The 15631-nt window shown below is 48.8% G+C and overlaps 1 protein-coding gene across 1 annotated transcript in view; it reads left to right on the plus strand.

Annotated features, from left to right (window-relative positions):
- The window catches only part of LRIG1 (leucine rich repeats and immunoglobulin like domains 1), a 102128-nt gene that overhangs the window by 32908 nt on the left and 53589 nt on the right, over positions 1–15631 (plus strand). Inside the window, exons 2-3 of the mRNA XM_023754037.1 lie at positions 3605–3676; positions 10445–10519. The gene's annotated coding sequence lies outside the window, so the exon portion shown is untranslated. The remainder of the gene's footprint in view (positions 1–3604; positions 3677–10444; positions 10520–15631) is intronic.

Here is a 15631-nt window from a genome sequence, read left to right on the forward strand (position 1 = left end):
GGGGCGGGAAAAAAAATTTTCTTTTTTTTTCTAAAAAAGGAGGTGTGGGTGTTCGCATCTTATTCTTGTAGGGGGAAAAAAAAAAAAACACCTTAAAAAAAAAAACTTTATTTTATAAAAAAAAAACCTTTTGTGTTGAATTTTTTTCTCCTCCTTCCAAACATCCAAAAGATGGAAAACAGCCCCTCTCTTTTTTAAAAAAGAAAAGATAAAATATGTGTGTGTGTGTGTGCGCGCGCGTGCGCGCGCGCGCGCGCGCGCCTGTACACACACACACACACACACACACACACACGAGTATTATTCAGCCCTGAAAAGGAAAGAAATTCTCACATATGCTACCACATGGATACACCTTAAGAATAGCATGTGAAGTGAAATAAGCCAGAAACAATAGGACAGATACTGTATGGTTTCACTTACCGGAAGAACCTAGAGTTGTCACATTTCATAGAGTCAGACAGTCGAGTGGAGGTTGCCAGGCCTGGGTGGGGCACAGGGAGGATGGGGAGTAAGAGGAACTAAATTTCAGGGAGAAGATGGAAAAGTTCTAGGGATGGCTGATGCTGATGGTTGCACAACAATGTGAATGTGCATTGAACTGTACACTTAAAAGTGGTTAAGATGGTACATTTTATGTTATCTGTATTTTACCACAATAAAACAACATTATGCTGGCAGTTTGTCTTCCTGAAATGAGTAAACAAGAAAATGCCTCTGAGAATTTTATTTCAGATTATAGTCATCAGGGAGAACCTGTAATAATAAAAGCGTAATATGCTAATTAGACTGGATGTCCTTCTGGATGACCTTTCAGACGAAGCCGGGGCTGCAAGGGAAGCCTGGGTCCCGGGTGCCGGAGGGAAGCCGGTACTGGCAGCTGGGGGAAGGAGGGCCTACTCTGGCATGAATTTCGTGCATCGGGCCTCTAGTACAGCAAATATTTCCCCCATGTCCTTGCCGCCCCGGGGCCTGCGCTTCATTAGCTGCCTCCTCTGCAGTCGCTGAGGGCCTCCCAGAGGATGCCCGTTAGAGCCACTCTGCTCCACACCCCTTGGCTGGTGCACGGCTTTCCTACTGCATTGCAAGTCGAAGGTATCACTTCCAGGCTGACCCAGTGAGAGCTTAAGCTCCATGGACAAATCCATTCATCTTCATCACTGCTTACTGGCTCTTAGGGCTCGAGCCGATGCTGCTTGGCTTTGTGAGAAGACCAGCTTATGGAAGACCCTTTTCAAGTAGCCTTACGTGACTTCATTCCAGAGAGTGTAAAGTGAGGCTGCCAGTGGACTGCTTAAGACCCAGCCCTGTGACCCAGCTCCACCCCTGGCTACACATAAAAGCCAGCAACAAGTCACTCGTTTTTGAACCCGATAGCCTCGAGCTGTGGCCTAGGTGAGAGGTTGAAAACTGGTGGCCCCCAAGCCAGATGCGGTTTGCAGATATGTTTTGTTTGGCCCATCTAGGGTTACTTACTTTTTTTTTTTTTAAGAATTGAAAAGACTTCATGTGAGAATTCAGAGTTTGAGCTTCCTTTAACAATGGAGGAGCCTAGTCTGCACTGGCTTTGGGCAGGCAGGCGGGCACTGCTGTGTCCCTCAGTCCACGCCGGCAGGGTGGCTGTCCACATGGCTTGTCTGCCCCCCTCCCTCTTGCCTTTGTGGTTTCTGAGTCTCTGATGTCTCCTCCAGCTCAACACCTTCCATGACCTGTGCTGATGTCAGCTCGTTCCAGTCCCTGTAAACTCACGTATCTCTAGACACAGACACAGTATTTTACGCCCCCCCCCCCTTTATGATAATGTGCTGAAAACAGAAGACAGTTTCAGCCCGTCTGGTCATTTTTCTGATGTGGGCAAAGTCTCTCCACTTGTGGATTTTCTTTTCTGAGTCTAACCAAGTGCAGACAAGCTCACACTTGACTTCGGTATGTGGTTTTAAAAATTACCACCTTCAGTTTTTTTATAGTAACATAATATCTAGACAAATTGCTTTTCATTCAGGCTATGCCCCGAACATAGATGTGCCATTATTGCACGTGTGGTTTGACGTTCATTTAGATGAATGTCTTGGGTTGGCAGTGAAATGGCTATCAGCTCTAGGCTAGTATTGATTGGAATGTCTCTGGGGTGAGTTTAAAAGGTAGTTGCCACTTTTGTGACATTGTGCCCCTTAAGAGCTAGACTTCAAACTCCTGATGAGTGGCACTGTTAACTGGCAGTAATGCCAATGAGCTAATAGCTGAGATGAAAATGTCGACCTCGCTGGCTTCCACAGGACTGCATATGTTGTGGCCAGAGCAAGGCGCACTGTGCAAGAAGGGCCATTGGACCACATCTCTGTGGCTTCTGTTCCCGTGGATTAATTAACCTACTCTGGGGTGAGGGTGTGATCTGAGGAGCTCCCCTGACCACACAGTTTCCAGCTTGTTGCGTGTCTGCCTCTGTGGGTACAGCTGGGAGTGCAGGGAGAGGGATGTGACTCTGAATAATTGTGACAATGCCATCATTTCGAGAAGGCCGACCACAGGTGTGGCTTTCATGCCTTTGGTAGCACCAACCACAGATTTCTTGTGACCATGGCTCCTCTCTCCTGTGTGCTTGGTTACTCCAGTATTTACTGTATTCATTGATAGTAGGAGCACCACGTTGATAGTATAGCTTTGTGATTACAACCTTACAGTGTTCACTTTCTCGAGTCCCTTCAGCTCTGAGTAGACCTGTGAGCGATTTTCACTCTTAAGTTGTGCAGACAGAATTTCTCAACCTCTGAATATTACTGTTGGCTTAGGGCTGGGTAGTTGGTTGTTGTTAAGGGCTGTTCTGCTCATTGTAGGAGGTGAGCATCCTTGGCTCCCACCCTCAGTGCCATAGCCGCCTTCCCTTCCTTGCAGTTGTGACAACTCAAACTGTCTCCAGACATTGCCTATGTCCTCCCTGAGTGAGAACCAGTGCTTTTAGACAACAAAGGGTCAGCCCTCCACCTGTCTTTTTCTTTCTTTTTTTTGCTGTTGCTTGATGGTATTTGATGTGTTAGTAAGACATTGATTAAAAAGCGCCCTTTATTTTTTTATGTTTTTTTTTTAGGTAGGTATTTCAATTTGTTTTCTTTATTGATTAAGTTTATTACATATGTGTCCTTATCCCCCACTCATGCCCTCCCCCCCCCCCCCGGTGTCTGTGTCCATTGGTTAGGCTTATATGCACGCATACAAGTCCTTTGGCTGATCTCTCCCCCCTTTAGAACAGCCTTGGCCTTGATAGGGTACAAAGCATGTGGACCAGCACACTCTAATGTAGGCAGCGGGCTGGCTTACCTTAGAATTTCTTTCATGTTGCTAAGTGATGAAATGGTATTGATTAAAATTCATTTTGGTTTATCCACGCTCAGATGATTTGAGATTTTCACAGGGACATGTTTATGGATGCAAGTGGCAGGAGGTACAGCTATAAAGATCGGTGTCAATAGGTTATTTAAAATAATGTGTGCGATAAGGGCAATCATTATTTTATTTGGGGGTGGAGTAGAAGATTCCTGGATTTGGGGTATGTGGAAATTTTGATTCAGCTGTTTTTATTTTCTTTCTTTTCCTCTCCCTTTACCAGAAACCTGAGTTACAACAAACTTTCCGAGATTGACCCTGCAGGTTTTGAGGACTTGCCAAATCTACAGGAAGTGTGAGTGTTTTTCCCCAAACCTCTCGGGGGTTGGAGGGATGGAGAGCTCCTCGGGAAAACCCTCTCCTACTGCGCAGCATTGCTGGGGTCGGGGTCTGAGCTTCTGAGAAAGAGCCTCGTGGTAAGGTGGTGGGAGGAAGGTGTACTCTCTCCCTCACTGCAGCCACCTCTTCCTCCTGGGCTGTCAGTGATGGTGGCAGAGGCCGTAGGTACGGGTTTGCTGGAAATCACAGAACATGTGGGTGCAGGGGCGGCCCCTCCCTGTGGGAAGCCCTGTGGACCAGCTGGGTTAGCACACCGGGCTGGTACTTCCCCACAGTTCCCAGGAAACAAAGTACAGAAGAGCGGGCAGGGGAGGCTTACCTTTTCTGTCCCCTCTCCAGACAGAGCTGGGCATGCTGCCCCCGGAGCTCCCAGCCGCTCCTCTCGCAGTGTCCTTTAAAGCAAGCCTCTGTTTTTTTCTTCTTTATAATGTAAAGAATTCTGCTTTAAAAATGGGTGTTAGGATTATCAGGAATTTTACTTCCACAGGGACTTGAGGACACTTTCACATATCATGCATACCCACTGTAGAAAATTTGGAAGCTATAGAAATATGTAAAGACTGATTAATTAAAATGACCAGTATTCTTACCCAGACATAACCATGGTGAGCACTTAGTGAAAAACAGACACCCCTGCACATGGAAGTTTGGAATCAGTCTTAGAGACAGCAGTCATGGCAGCTCCCAGCTACACCTTTGGTGATGCTATCCTCACGCGGACACTATGATTGATAGAAATTATTTTCTTTATAAGAGTTTCCCCCACTTTACAGAAGAGGAAGTGGACCTGGGAGAAGCTAAGTTCACTTGTGCAGTGTTACATGGTTGGAATATCTGAGAGCTGAACGCAAATCCATTTGATTCCAAATGTTCTGCATTTAACCCTACAGTGGCACCACCTAAATTCTCATGTCCCTCACTAACCCGCACAATTCAACGGAAGGTTTTCCAGACAGAAAATCCAGTGTTTGACAGCTTGCATCCTTGCATCTTTCTACACCATCTTCTCATTCTAGGCCAGTGATAGCGAACCTTTTGAGCTCGGCGTGTCAGCATTTTGAAAAACCCTAACTTAACTCTGGTGCCGTGTCACATAGAGAAATTTTTTGATATTTCCAACCACAGTAAAACAAAGACTTATATTTTTGATATTTATTTTATATATTTAAATGCCATTTAACAAAGAAAAATCAACCAAAAAAATGAGTTCGCGTGTCACCTCTGACACGTGTGTCATAGGTTCGCCATCACTGTTATAGGCCCAAGCATTTCCTCCTCCTCCTCCAGACCCAGGCTGGCCTCCAAGTTCAGCCTCTCTCCTCCTCTGCAGGTGGCTCTCCCCTCCCCTGAGGTCCCGGTGCATTTGTAGGCATTTGTAGGCAGGACGGCAGGGTGAGACCGCCCCTCCTGGGCTCCCTCAGGGCTGTGCCTCCTCTCCTGCCTCTGCTAACACTCGGGAAGGTGGGCCATGCTGGTCATGGTGCTGAGCACTGCACTCCGTACGGTCACTCCTACTTTCTCCAGGCACCTCTGTGGCAGCACCACCTTCCCGCGTGTGGGGGTTGTAAAGGCAGGTGGCATCGTATGGGTGCAATGGGTAGAGCGGGAGAAACACACTTGGTGGGAGCAGACAGACCTGGGTTGAGGACTGGTCCTGTCCCTCAGCGGACTGTGCCCGGATAAGGTGCACAGTGCCTCAGCGCCTCCTTTTGCTCTTCCGCGGTGTGGACATGGCTGCGCATTATTGCTGTTGTTACTGCTAATTGGACATGACGTCCACGTCCTTGTATGTGGGAAGAACTCACTGAAAGTTATTTCTCTTCTGCTACCTTCTAATCCCATAGTCACTCAAGCTGGATCCATTGTTAAAAACAAACCCTTGAGGGCCCATAGGTTGAATTGGGACCACCTCCGTCCCTGGTGTCACACTGTGGGGTGGGTGACAAATTCCCCAGGGCCCAGAGCAGTGTCACTTCCCACGTAGGGATAATGCCTAGTGGAGGCAGAAAGAGACTGTCGGGAGTGAGGGGTGGGGGAAGATATTGAAGAAAAAAATCATAGTTGACAGACAGCTGCTTCTAAGTGGACTGGCTCAGGGTTTCCCAGGAGCTGTCAGCTCTTCTAACCCTGCGAGCCTGCGAGTGGAAACCTCAGCGAGGGCACCGCTGGCTGGCGCTGCAGGCGATGGTGTCTTAGCGGTGATTTTATTTTGGAGGCCAGACCACAGAACACCGCGGCCCGGCTGAGAGTAGTGAGCCTGCTGGAGGCCCCTGGGGGCCATGAGGACATTTGTGCAGCTGCTGCGGGCCCCACGGCTTCACCGCCCACAGCTCGGAGGAAAGCCCACCAGGAGGGCCTCTGCCAGGGTCCCGGTGGCCGGGCTTCTCTGTTAATAAGGGGCTATTTATACCGTCTCCGAAACTGCGCTGGCATCGCATTACTGCCGCCCGCCCGCCCGCCCGAGAAGGCTGCATGGGGTGCTGCCTGTGCTTTCCCGGGCCTTTGACCTTCTAGTAAAATGTTCCCGCAGGCCCGGGCGGCGAGTGGGCCCCGCCTGGGGGTGTTTGCTCCCCAGTGTGTGCGGCGCTGAGGGGAGGGCTGGAATAACGAGGGTGTAAATCACCACCACCTATTAAGCATTTACTCTGTGTCTGGCTCTGTCCTAAGGTGTTAGGTTTAATTATTTCAGCTGGATCCTGCCCCAAACCTATGCAGTTGGTAAAGTCCCCTCCTAATAATCCTGCTGCTCTCACAGCGGCTGGGTTCCTGCCTTAAGGCAGGGTGACCCTGCAGCACCTGCCTCGGTGGCGGGTCTTTCATGAGCCCTGCAGGTGACGTGCCGGCCCAGAGCCCGCACAGGGAGCACCCGCCTGACGTGAGCTTCTCAGTGAAGTTTCACGATGACAGGTCTCTGGCCGTGTGGTGCATAACTGTGTGCCATACAGTCTTGCCAGTTATATTTACTATGCCATATTCTCAGGTGCCTAAAAGCACTAATAATAATGGTTATTGATTAAGTGACCCTGATCCCAAAACCTATGCTCCTACTTATTATTTATGACTTTTAGGAAACAAGATAACTGAAGTCCCAACTCCCTGCCCAATTGTGACTATTATTAATTGCAGCTCTCTTTGTGTTTGGAAACAACTGAAGTGTCTGAATAGCGGAATGGCTAAATAAATTATGGGTCATCCATGCTGCTCATGCCAGCGGAGGAGTGCTCTGCAGCGTGTTAAAAGAGTGATGGAGGTTTTAAGATACACGACTAAGGGAGAAACGGGCAGAACCGTCTCTGTAAGACACAGCATCTGTGTACAAGGAAAGCATTGCTCCTGGTGGCGGGCAGCGGGAGCTTCCTAGAGGCAGACCATAGGATCGAATGCAAGGGAGCTTTATTTTTAACTCTATATTCCTGGTATTCTCTTTTGAAAGGGGTTGGAAATTTTATTGTGTGCTTATATCAGCTATTCAGTAAATAAACAATTAAATTAATTAAACAAAATCAAGAAAAACTCCAAAGTTATTCCTTTGTTGTTTTTTATTGTTGGTTGAAGTCTAATTTGATTGGGTGATAATAAAGTATTCTAAAGTGGCTTTCTCCCCAACATTGTAAAAACTTCTTTAACCAAGTCAAGTAAATGGAAGCTTTGGAAACAGCTGAGGGTCTGAAGGCTGGAACTAGGGAAGTCCCACGTGTCGGTGCTGCCCGGGGCCGGGTAGCCCCTCTACCCATTTGCCTTAGTCACACTCTCCCAGCTCAGAGTTGGCACGGTGCCGAATCATGGTCCGGGATCATTAGGAAAAGATTCAGTTATAGAAGCCAGACATTGTAGCGGATTGTTAGGGCCTTGGATGGAAGCGGATTGGGGGGCGGAGGGTAAAGGGCAGAAGACCACAGTTCTAGAGTTCAGAAGATTTCGTTAAACACAGTCTTCAATCTCTGCAGTCTCCTTCCTGGCAGAGACTGTGTGGGCCTCCCCAGGGCCCTCTCCCTGCGGGCCTGACGGGGCTATTTTTGACCAGTCTCTATTTCAGTCTGGCAAGTGGGTCGTGTCACAGAGCCAGTTTGGCCTCCACTGCCTTCTGCGGGTAGTATTCTTGTTTCAACAGGGAACAGGGCGGGCAAAGAAAGCCCTACTGTGGAGCTAACAGACATTCATCTAGCTAGAGGTTCTTTTTCAGAGTCGTGATCGGGAAGGAAGCTGGCCACCACCTGTCCTTCTAAATCAGGCAGCCTTGTAGATGAGAGCCGGGAGTCCTGCTCTGCCTGTTGGCCCTGGGCTGCCCCCCGCCCCCCCCGCCCCCCCCTCCCCCCCCGCAGATGCCCGTTTATCTTTAGCACTGGTCAGCGCACCTGTGCACTCTGCTTCCAGCAGTTTTGTCAAGATGCGAACTTTTTATCATGATGCCCCTTTTCCTTGTTCACTTATTTCTGTGAACTTGGGGGGAGCAGCTGATTGTGTGCAGGAGGCTCCCTGAGACCAGGCTCGGTCAGCAGAAGTTCCCCTGCAGGGAAGCCCACCCTGTTTGATTCAGGTTCAAAGTCAAGTCAGACCCTAAGCTGAAACAACTACCATGTCTGTTAGAGGAGTACTGGAGCTCTCTACTCGCTGGCCTTTTCCCTGTTGTCTCCTCCGATTTGCAATTGCACTTGGGTCCAGCTCTTATCTATGACCCTGGGGTAGTGACTTGAACTGAAACCCGAGCTGGAGAACTTACCTGTAAGGCAGGGACTAGTGATAGAACCTGGAACCTAACTCAGGGTTGTGATGATGAAGTTACCTAATGCATGTGGTGTGGTTGCCTTAAGTTATAAAGAAATAGAGGGTGATGGTTAGGAATCTAGAGTTTGGGATTAGATTCTCAGGGCCACTGGCACTTCTCATGCCCATCCTCAAATTATTTAATATCTCAGTGTTTCAGTGTCCTCATTGGTACAATAATAATGTTCCTGGGAACTACCCTCTAGGTGTCTAAAGGTGAGTTAATGCATTGGTGAGCTCTCAGAGCTGTGTCTGGCACACAGTAAGCCCTCCATAAGTTGGCTGCTGCTATTAAATTGCTATTACCACCATCATCTGAGAGTCTTTAAGCAGGCTTGCTCTGACAAGATCTGAGGGTCTCCTTTAGTAGTAAGTGCATTGATGGTACTATAACATTTATTAGTAGATTCAGACGATGGGGACTGTTCAGTATCCCTGTACCGAGATGCGAAAACGGACGACTGCAGGGCTGGAGGAGAGAGAGTGAAGCAGAAACCATCTGATTTAGGGGAGTCAGATAAGAAACTGTTAAAGTGATTGATTGTCCACTTCAGCACACAGACGAGGGTCCTTTAAGTGGAGAAAGGATTTGCCACATGATACGATCTGCTTTCTCTCTCCCACCCAGATGCTTCAGTCTGAAGCGATTGAAACAGACATGCTGTGTCCCATGGCCCAGTAATTGCCAGGCTTCCTCTCTAACTGGCTTTGGAACTGAAGAAAGGCAACAGGACAGTTCAAGGCCTTTTTCTTTTTTTTCTTTTCTATTCATTTCTATACAAGATGGCACACAGTCAGATTATTCCATTCAAGCAAATGCTAGCTGTATACCTTGTCTAACTACAGCTGGATTTTAGTGGCCTCGTCTTCAAACAGTGACAAGATGGCCTATATAGGACAAACTCCCTTAAAAAAATGAGACTAAGATAACCCAGCTTTACCCTCCTTGATTCTGCATCTCAGATACAATTTCTTTTCAGCCTGTCACTGGCAGAAAGCCTGACCACTGTGCTTTGGCTTTCTCAAGGATTTGGGGCTCACTTCACAAGTGTGATTTTGGATTCTCTTCCCAGATTTGGAAATACATGTCCATGTAAGGAGGCCGGATCGCAGCCTCTGGGGGCAGCCTGGGTGAACTGTGTTTTGGTTTGCAGGCTTCCTCTTCCATTGAAAGATGTGAACTTTGGAAATACAGATTTACATGTTCCAGCAGAAAGGGAGGTTGGAAAGAGAGCAGCTCTGGTCTGTGGAGAATTTTCAAAATGTCCGCGTGCACAGATGTGTCTGTGTGTACATGTTCCTGTGAAATGTGTATGTATGTATGTACTCCTGGGAATGTACTTGGAGGCTTCATCAGAGTTCAGAGAAGCTGAGATCGTAACTAGATGAGAGTCTCCAAGCCCAGAACCCTCATTATTGCACAGACGAGGCATCAGAATCATGCCCCTGTGTCCACGCCGCTGCGAACTTTACACGTGTGTGTCTCCAGCTCTGGGTCCTAGCATGTTGCCCTCTGGCGAGGGCAGAGCAGCAGTTTGCAGACCACTGTGTCACAGACCTGTGACAACATCCAAGAGGGGATGCTCTTTCCTCCTCAGATTCTCCCTGTCTTAGTCCACAAGGAACACGGTCCCTGGTGGTCACAGGCACCTCTGTCTGCACCGTGCATCTGCCCGAGTCACTATTCCTTTCTGTTAGTCTTGATTTCTGAGTTAGATTGGCAGCTCCTGGAACACAAGCGACACCCCCTGAGTGTTATTTCTAAACCATGGATGTGATAGGTAGTATTTGTGACCTCACGGACTTCGCTCCCTCTAAGAACTTGCTTTAAAATTTTTCATCTAATATTCAGAATTTCCATGGTAACTGAGCACTGTTTTCTGATTGCCCTTGTTAGTACATGATTTGAAACTACTAATTTAAACAACACAAGTGATTGTTTTTTTGTGTGTTGTTACAGGTATCTCAATAACAACGAGTTGACAGCCATACCGTCCCTCGGTGCTGCTTCCTCGAACATCGTGTCTCTCTTTCTGTAAGTGGTGCCTTGGGGCCTGGCTGGGTGTAAGGCTGTGGTGTTACCTAGCTGACATTCGGTGGTGGGAAACTGTACTTGCTGGTAAAGAACAGCTTTCCTTCTGGTAGCCCTAATGATTATGACAGATGCCTTGCTTGCTGTTTTGGGATTTATAAGAATTAAAACCTGAGTTCTACGTCATTTCTAATTTGGGGAGAAATTAGTTTTTTTAATACCCAGAGGTACATGGAATTAAACTTTTTGGTCCTAGAGGTGAAGCCACTGTTGGGTGAGTACACTGGTTAGAGGAAGCTGTGAGTCACATACTGCGAGCTCACCTTGGTGCAGTGAACTTGGGAACGTGGTTCAGCTCACTTTTATGGCTTTAGAAAAGAAAGTACCCAGGCTCTGAAATCAACATGAAAGTAAGGAATTAGCTGTTGTCAGGTGTGGGACAGCGGCAGCCTGCTGATTATCGTAGACAGCACACTGGGGATGAACTGGTACAAAGGGCCCTGAATGAGGAGGAACGGAAGGAGGCCCCGGGGCTGCTATTGGAGTGGCTGAGACCTCTGCCCCCCTTCAGCCAGAGGGCGGGGCTGGTTTTGAACACACCCAGAAATCTTTCCGGATGAACCCCACGTGACCCAACAACTTTCTCGACCAGATCTCGGGCAGGTTCAGCAGAGCACCTCGCTCTGCAGGATGTGTTTCCTGTTTCCCGCCAGCCCTGCATATTTTTATTTGATTTTGATTTTGCTGGCGTTGTAATTCGTTTGCTCACCTGTATGCGTTTTGACACCGTGGCTTGGCAGACTGAGCACAGGGACTTGGCAGGAAGGCACCATCGGGGGATGCGGGTGTAGCGTGCACATCTCCAGCTTCTGCTGGCAGCAGGCCCTGTGTTCAGGAGGTGCCCCAGCCTTTCGAAACACCGCCTTGGGCTTCACTCTTTCAAGACCCTGGGTGTGGAACAGGGTTAGAGTTTTGACCCAGCTCTGTGTCCTGGACAACGTCATCTCTTTGAATCTCATTTACAGAATGTGTCCTTGATCTGTTTTACACACCGGGCACATGAGGCCAAGCCAGAGGGGAGTGGAATGTCCGTGAAACTCCTGGCTTTGTGCACAACACATAGTAGGTTTGACAGATGGCAGCTGCTGCTTCTCGCTGGTGGCTAGTTGTCACATGGCCCCATGTCTGGCAGGAGCTCACCTTTGGGCCACAGGATGTGTGGGCCAGTCCTGTCCCAGGGAAGGCCGGAATGAAGGCTGTGGCCCTTTGCCCCTGACAAAGGTGCGACTCTTCTTTTTGTCCCCTTTAGCCTGAGTGCCCAGTGTCTGGAAGGCATTCAGTTGCTGCTGAAGTTAAATAAGTTTCTCCTCTCTGTGGCTCTCCTGTTCATAGAGCAGAGCAGTGGAAGATGCTGCTTAAAGTGTGAGCATCATTCTATGTAGTAAAAGGTCACCAGTTTGATTCGGTCAGGGCACGTGCCGGGGTTGTGGGCATGATCCCCAGTAGGGGGTGTGCAGGAGGCAGCCAGTTAATGTTTCTCACATCAGTGTTTCCCTCTCTCTCCCTGTCCCTCTCTCTCTTAAAAAAAATGAAGTATGGTTTCTGGATCAACAGTGTCATCAGTGCCAAGCTCCTTAGAAATTCAGAGTCTCAGGCCTCATCCCAGCCCTACTGGGTCAGAAGCCACTTTGACAAGGTCCCTTGGTCATTGCCCACTCATTCAAGGTCAGAAGCACTGTCTCCACTCCGCTTGCTCCTGGCTTGGTGGGAAGCCAGGGCCACAGAGAATACCTTTGTGTTACCAACAGGAAACTGAGGCTCCCTGAGTTCCTGAAAGTTGCAAAACTGAGTGGTGGGACTGAGACTGCCCTCAAATGCCTGTTCTGCCCCCATGCACTGGTTGCAGGAGTGTGGTGGCAGGTGACTCTGAACCACCTCAGGCCAGAGATGGGCAGGACCCCCCCACCCCCATCCGGGCCTGTGTATCACGCCTTGCTCTGCTGACTAAAAATACATTTTCTGTTTCTTGGCCCAAGTGCCAGGAGCAGTGGGGCCGGTTGGCCTCGTTCCTGCTATTCCATTAGACGGCGTTAAAATATGTAAAGCGGGGTGGGGGGGGGGGGCGGCGGCGTGAGGAGTCCCTCTGGTTTTGATTGAGTTTGGAAAATGCAGGTTGCGTTGGCAGCCACCTCTCTGGCCCGAAGCTGGTGTCCATCGGACTGGGCCAGTGATTTCTGCGAAACTGCAGAATTGGAGGGTCTCTACCTGCTTTTCTCTGAGGGTCTTGTGTCCCCTGCTCTTGGACCGGGTGCCTGGATGTTGTCCTGCCAAGTTAGGTTAGCCGCATGGCGCCTGGGTAGCAGGATCATCCATAGTTTTGCTGTCATCCTGTATTTCCCAAGTGCGCCCGGCAGAGGACGGCCCTTGGTGGGTGTTTCTTTCCCCCCTGACGCGGGAAGGCAAAGCGCCGGGCATCTCTGGCCACGTGGTGACTCCAACCGTAGGCTTCGAAGACCATGTTTTACTGACGTGTCTGGGTTTTCAGAACCGTAGAAGCAAAAGGTGTCATGTGTTCAACAGTCTTTTTGTCTGCACTTCTGTGCCTCTGCAGCTGGGGCCCAGGGGCAGTCAAAGGGCGACTTGGAGAGGATTCAGCGCCATCCCGTGTGGGCAGCCCCTGATAACGTCTGAAAATGTGCGGGTCAGTGAGCTCAGTCAGTGTTCACACTGACAGTCCTTAATCTCCAGATTCTTTCCTGTCTCCTCTCCCCTGGGGGCCAGGCAGAAGGTGAGAACAATAATAATCACGTGCAAAGGGACTCGATGGTCGAGGCCGTCACAGTCAGAGGGACCAGGACAACTTGTTAGGACAGGTGTACCGCTGACCCTTGAACCCCCGGTGTAAACTGCAGGTCCACTTATCTGTAGATTGTTTTCAGAGAGCAGTCAGCCCTCCATACCTGTGGGTTTTCCATCTATTGGTTCTCCAACTGCAGATCAAAGACAATATTTTCGGTCTGCTGTTGGGGATCCGAGAATGTGGAGGGCTGACTCAGCATTGATCTCTGCGTTTTATATCAGGGACTTGAGCATCTTTGGATTTTGGTATCTGTGGGGAGTCCTGGAACCAATTCTCTGTGGACACCTAGGGGTGACTGTAGCTATACGTAGATTTTCAACTGCATGGTGGTGGCGTTTGGTGTTCCCTAACCCCTGCGTTGTTCAAGGCTTGACAGGCAGGTGCATTAGGGAGAAGGGTGGACTGGGCACATATCCAGCTCTGTTTCCGATGATGTGACCTGGGACAAATAACTTTAGTCTCTTTGCTGAATGAAGGCTGCAACACAGTTTTCAAATTTCTTCTGTGACTTGGAAACAAGAGTCGGGCAATAATGTCACAAAAGAAATACTAGGGAGCTTGCTGACTTGTAGCCACCTTCGCTGCTTCCTGGTGTTCAGCTCAGACACCTTTGCCTGTGGGAGGCAGCTCTTCACTCTGTGCTCAGTTTCCTGCCCGGAGTCTGAGTGCCCTCTCCCTGCTCCCGGCACCAGGGTCCCCTTCGCTGGGTCAGAGTTGGGAGGGCCTCATGGGAATAGGGTGTGTTTTGCTTCTGGCTTTACTCTCAGGGCTTCAAGTCAGTTTTTCACTATCTGGGGGAACTGGAGTCATTCAATAAAATTTCAGTTGGTTACTACGTTCTGATTAAAGGAATCTAATGCAGTTAAAGTGTTTGTCACAGAGCAGATTTATTTCCTGTGTTCTGAGGACAATCCGAAGCCATTTGTCCTTAATGACAGAAAAGCACTGAACTCAAGGACAGCTTTTCATAGGATTGGGATGGAGTAGGGAGATAGTTCTCAGAAAAAGCAACAGACTTTTGTTAAGCGGGGGCAGAATCTGCCATTAGATTTTCATTTGAGAGTTGTTTTTTAATTTGAAGTCCAGGAAACTCAAGTTACGATTCCCAAGGCAACGGACGTTTTGTGTGATGCAGGAGCGGCATTTCCGGGGAAGGAAAATGCCCGCTTTCCCTGTGGCGTTGCTGTGCTTGTGGTGTGGAGAAGGTTGGTCACAGAGGAGGTGGTTTTCAGTCCTGGGAGTCGGAAGCTGCGGAGACGGGACCTCAGTCTGCACGCAGCAGCTTGGTCGCCGCGTGGCGCTGGAGCGTTTCCCATGCGGCCCTGGCCGCATCCATGAACTTCCAGGTGCTGGTGCGTTTCAGGCCTGTCTTCACCATGGCCTGTTCACTGTCTGCCTTTGGCCCAGACCAACTAGGGGTCTAGGCAGAGTCTCTTTGCACACAAATACTTGTAACTTTGCAATAGTCCTACTAAAATTCCGTAGGTTTATATTGTATGTGAAAGCACATCAAAATACCTCTTCTGATCTTGGGGGGGAAAATTGAAAACCATTTTTTATTGAGATAAAACATAACATAAAACACCATTTTAAACATTTTAAAGTGCATAGTTCAACGACTTTTAGTACATTCTCCAGGTTGTGCAATCATCACCGCTATCTAATTCCAGAATGTTGTCATCACCCCAAAACCAAGCCCATGCTCTGTGAGCAATCACTTTCCCGCCCCCTCCCCTCCAGTCCCCTGGAAACCACTAACCGGAAACTATTTTTTTTTAAAGGGAAGTATTTTTCTCTTGTGTTAGCAAATAGACCTGGAAGACTTAGAATATACATAATTTAAATAAAAGTATCAGCGGTAGATTTGACCACACAGTTACATGTTTTCTTGTGACCTCTTAGCTGAAGAAAAACTGACTAAATAAAAGTGATGGAATATCTAACATCTCGTTATTGTAACTTCTGGAGAGTAGAACCTAGAAGGAATGAAACCTGGTGTCCTGTCTGTGACCCCACTCGGAGCTGCGGGTGGAGTTGACTGGGCCGGAGGCCGTGAAGGATGGAGGCTCTTCCTGGCTTTGCTGGGAAGTAAAATCAATAACAACCCTTAACTCCCCGTGGGCCTCACAAGACTCTGAAAAAGCGGGGCCAAATCAGTCTTCTTTACAGCTCATTAATACGAAGATCGATTCACATCAAAGCGTAATTAAAGAGCGGGCACTGAGGACCTGCCGCCGCTGCTCACTGGCCCTCCC

The sequence above is a fragment of the Myotis lucifugus genome, unplaced genomic scaffold, assembly GCF_000147115.1.
Source record: "Myotis lucifugus unplaced genomic scaffold, Myoluc2.0 scaffold_55, whole genome shotgun sequence".
Classification (NCBI taxonomy): Eukaryota; Metazoa; Chordata; class Mammalia; order Chiroptera; family Vespertilionidae; genus Myotis; species Myotis lucifugus.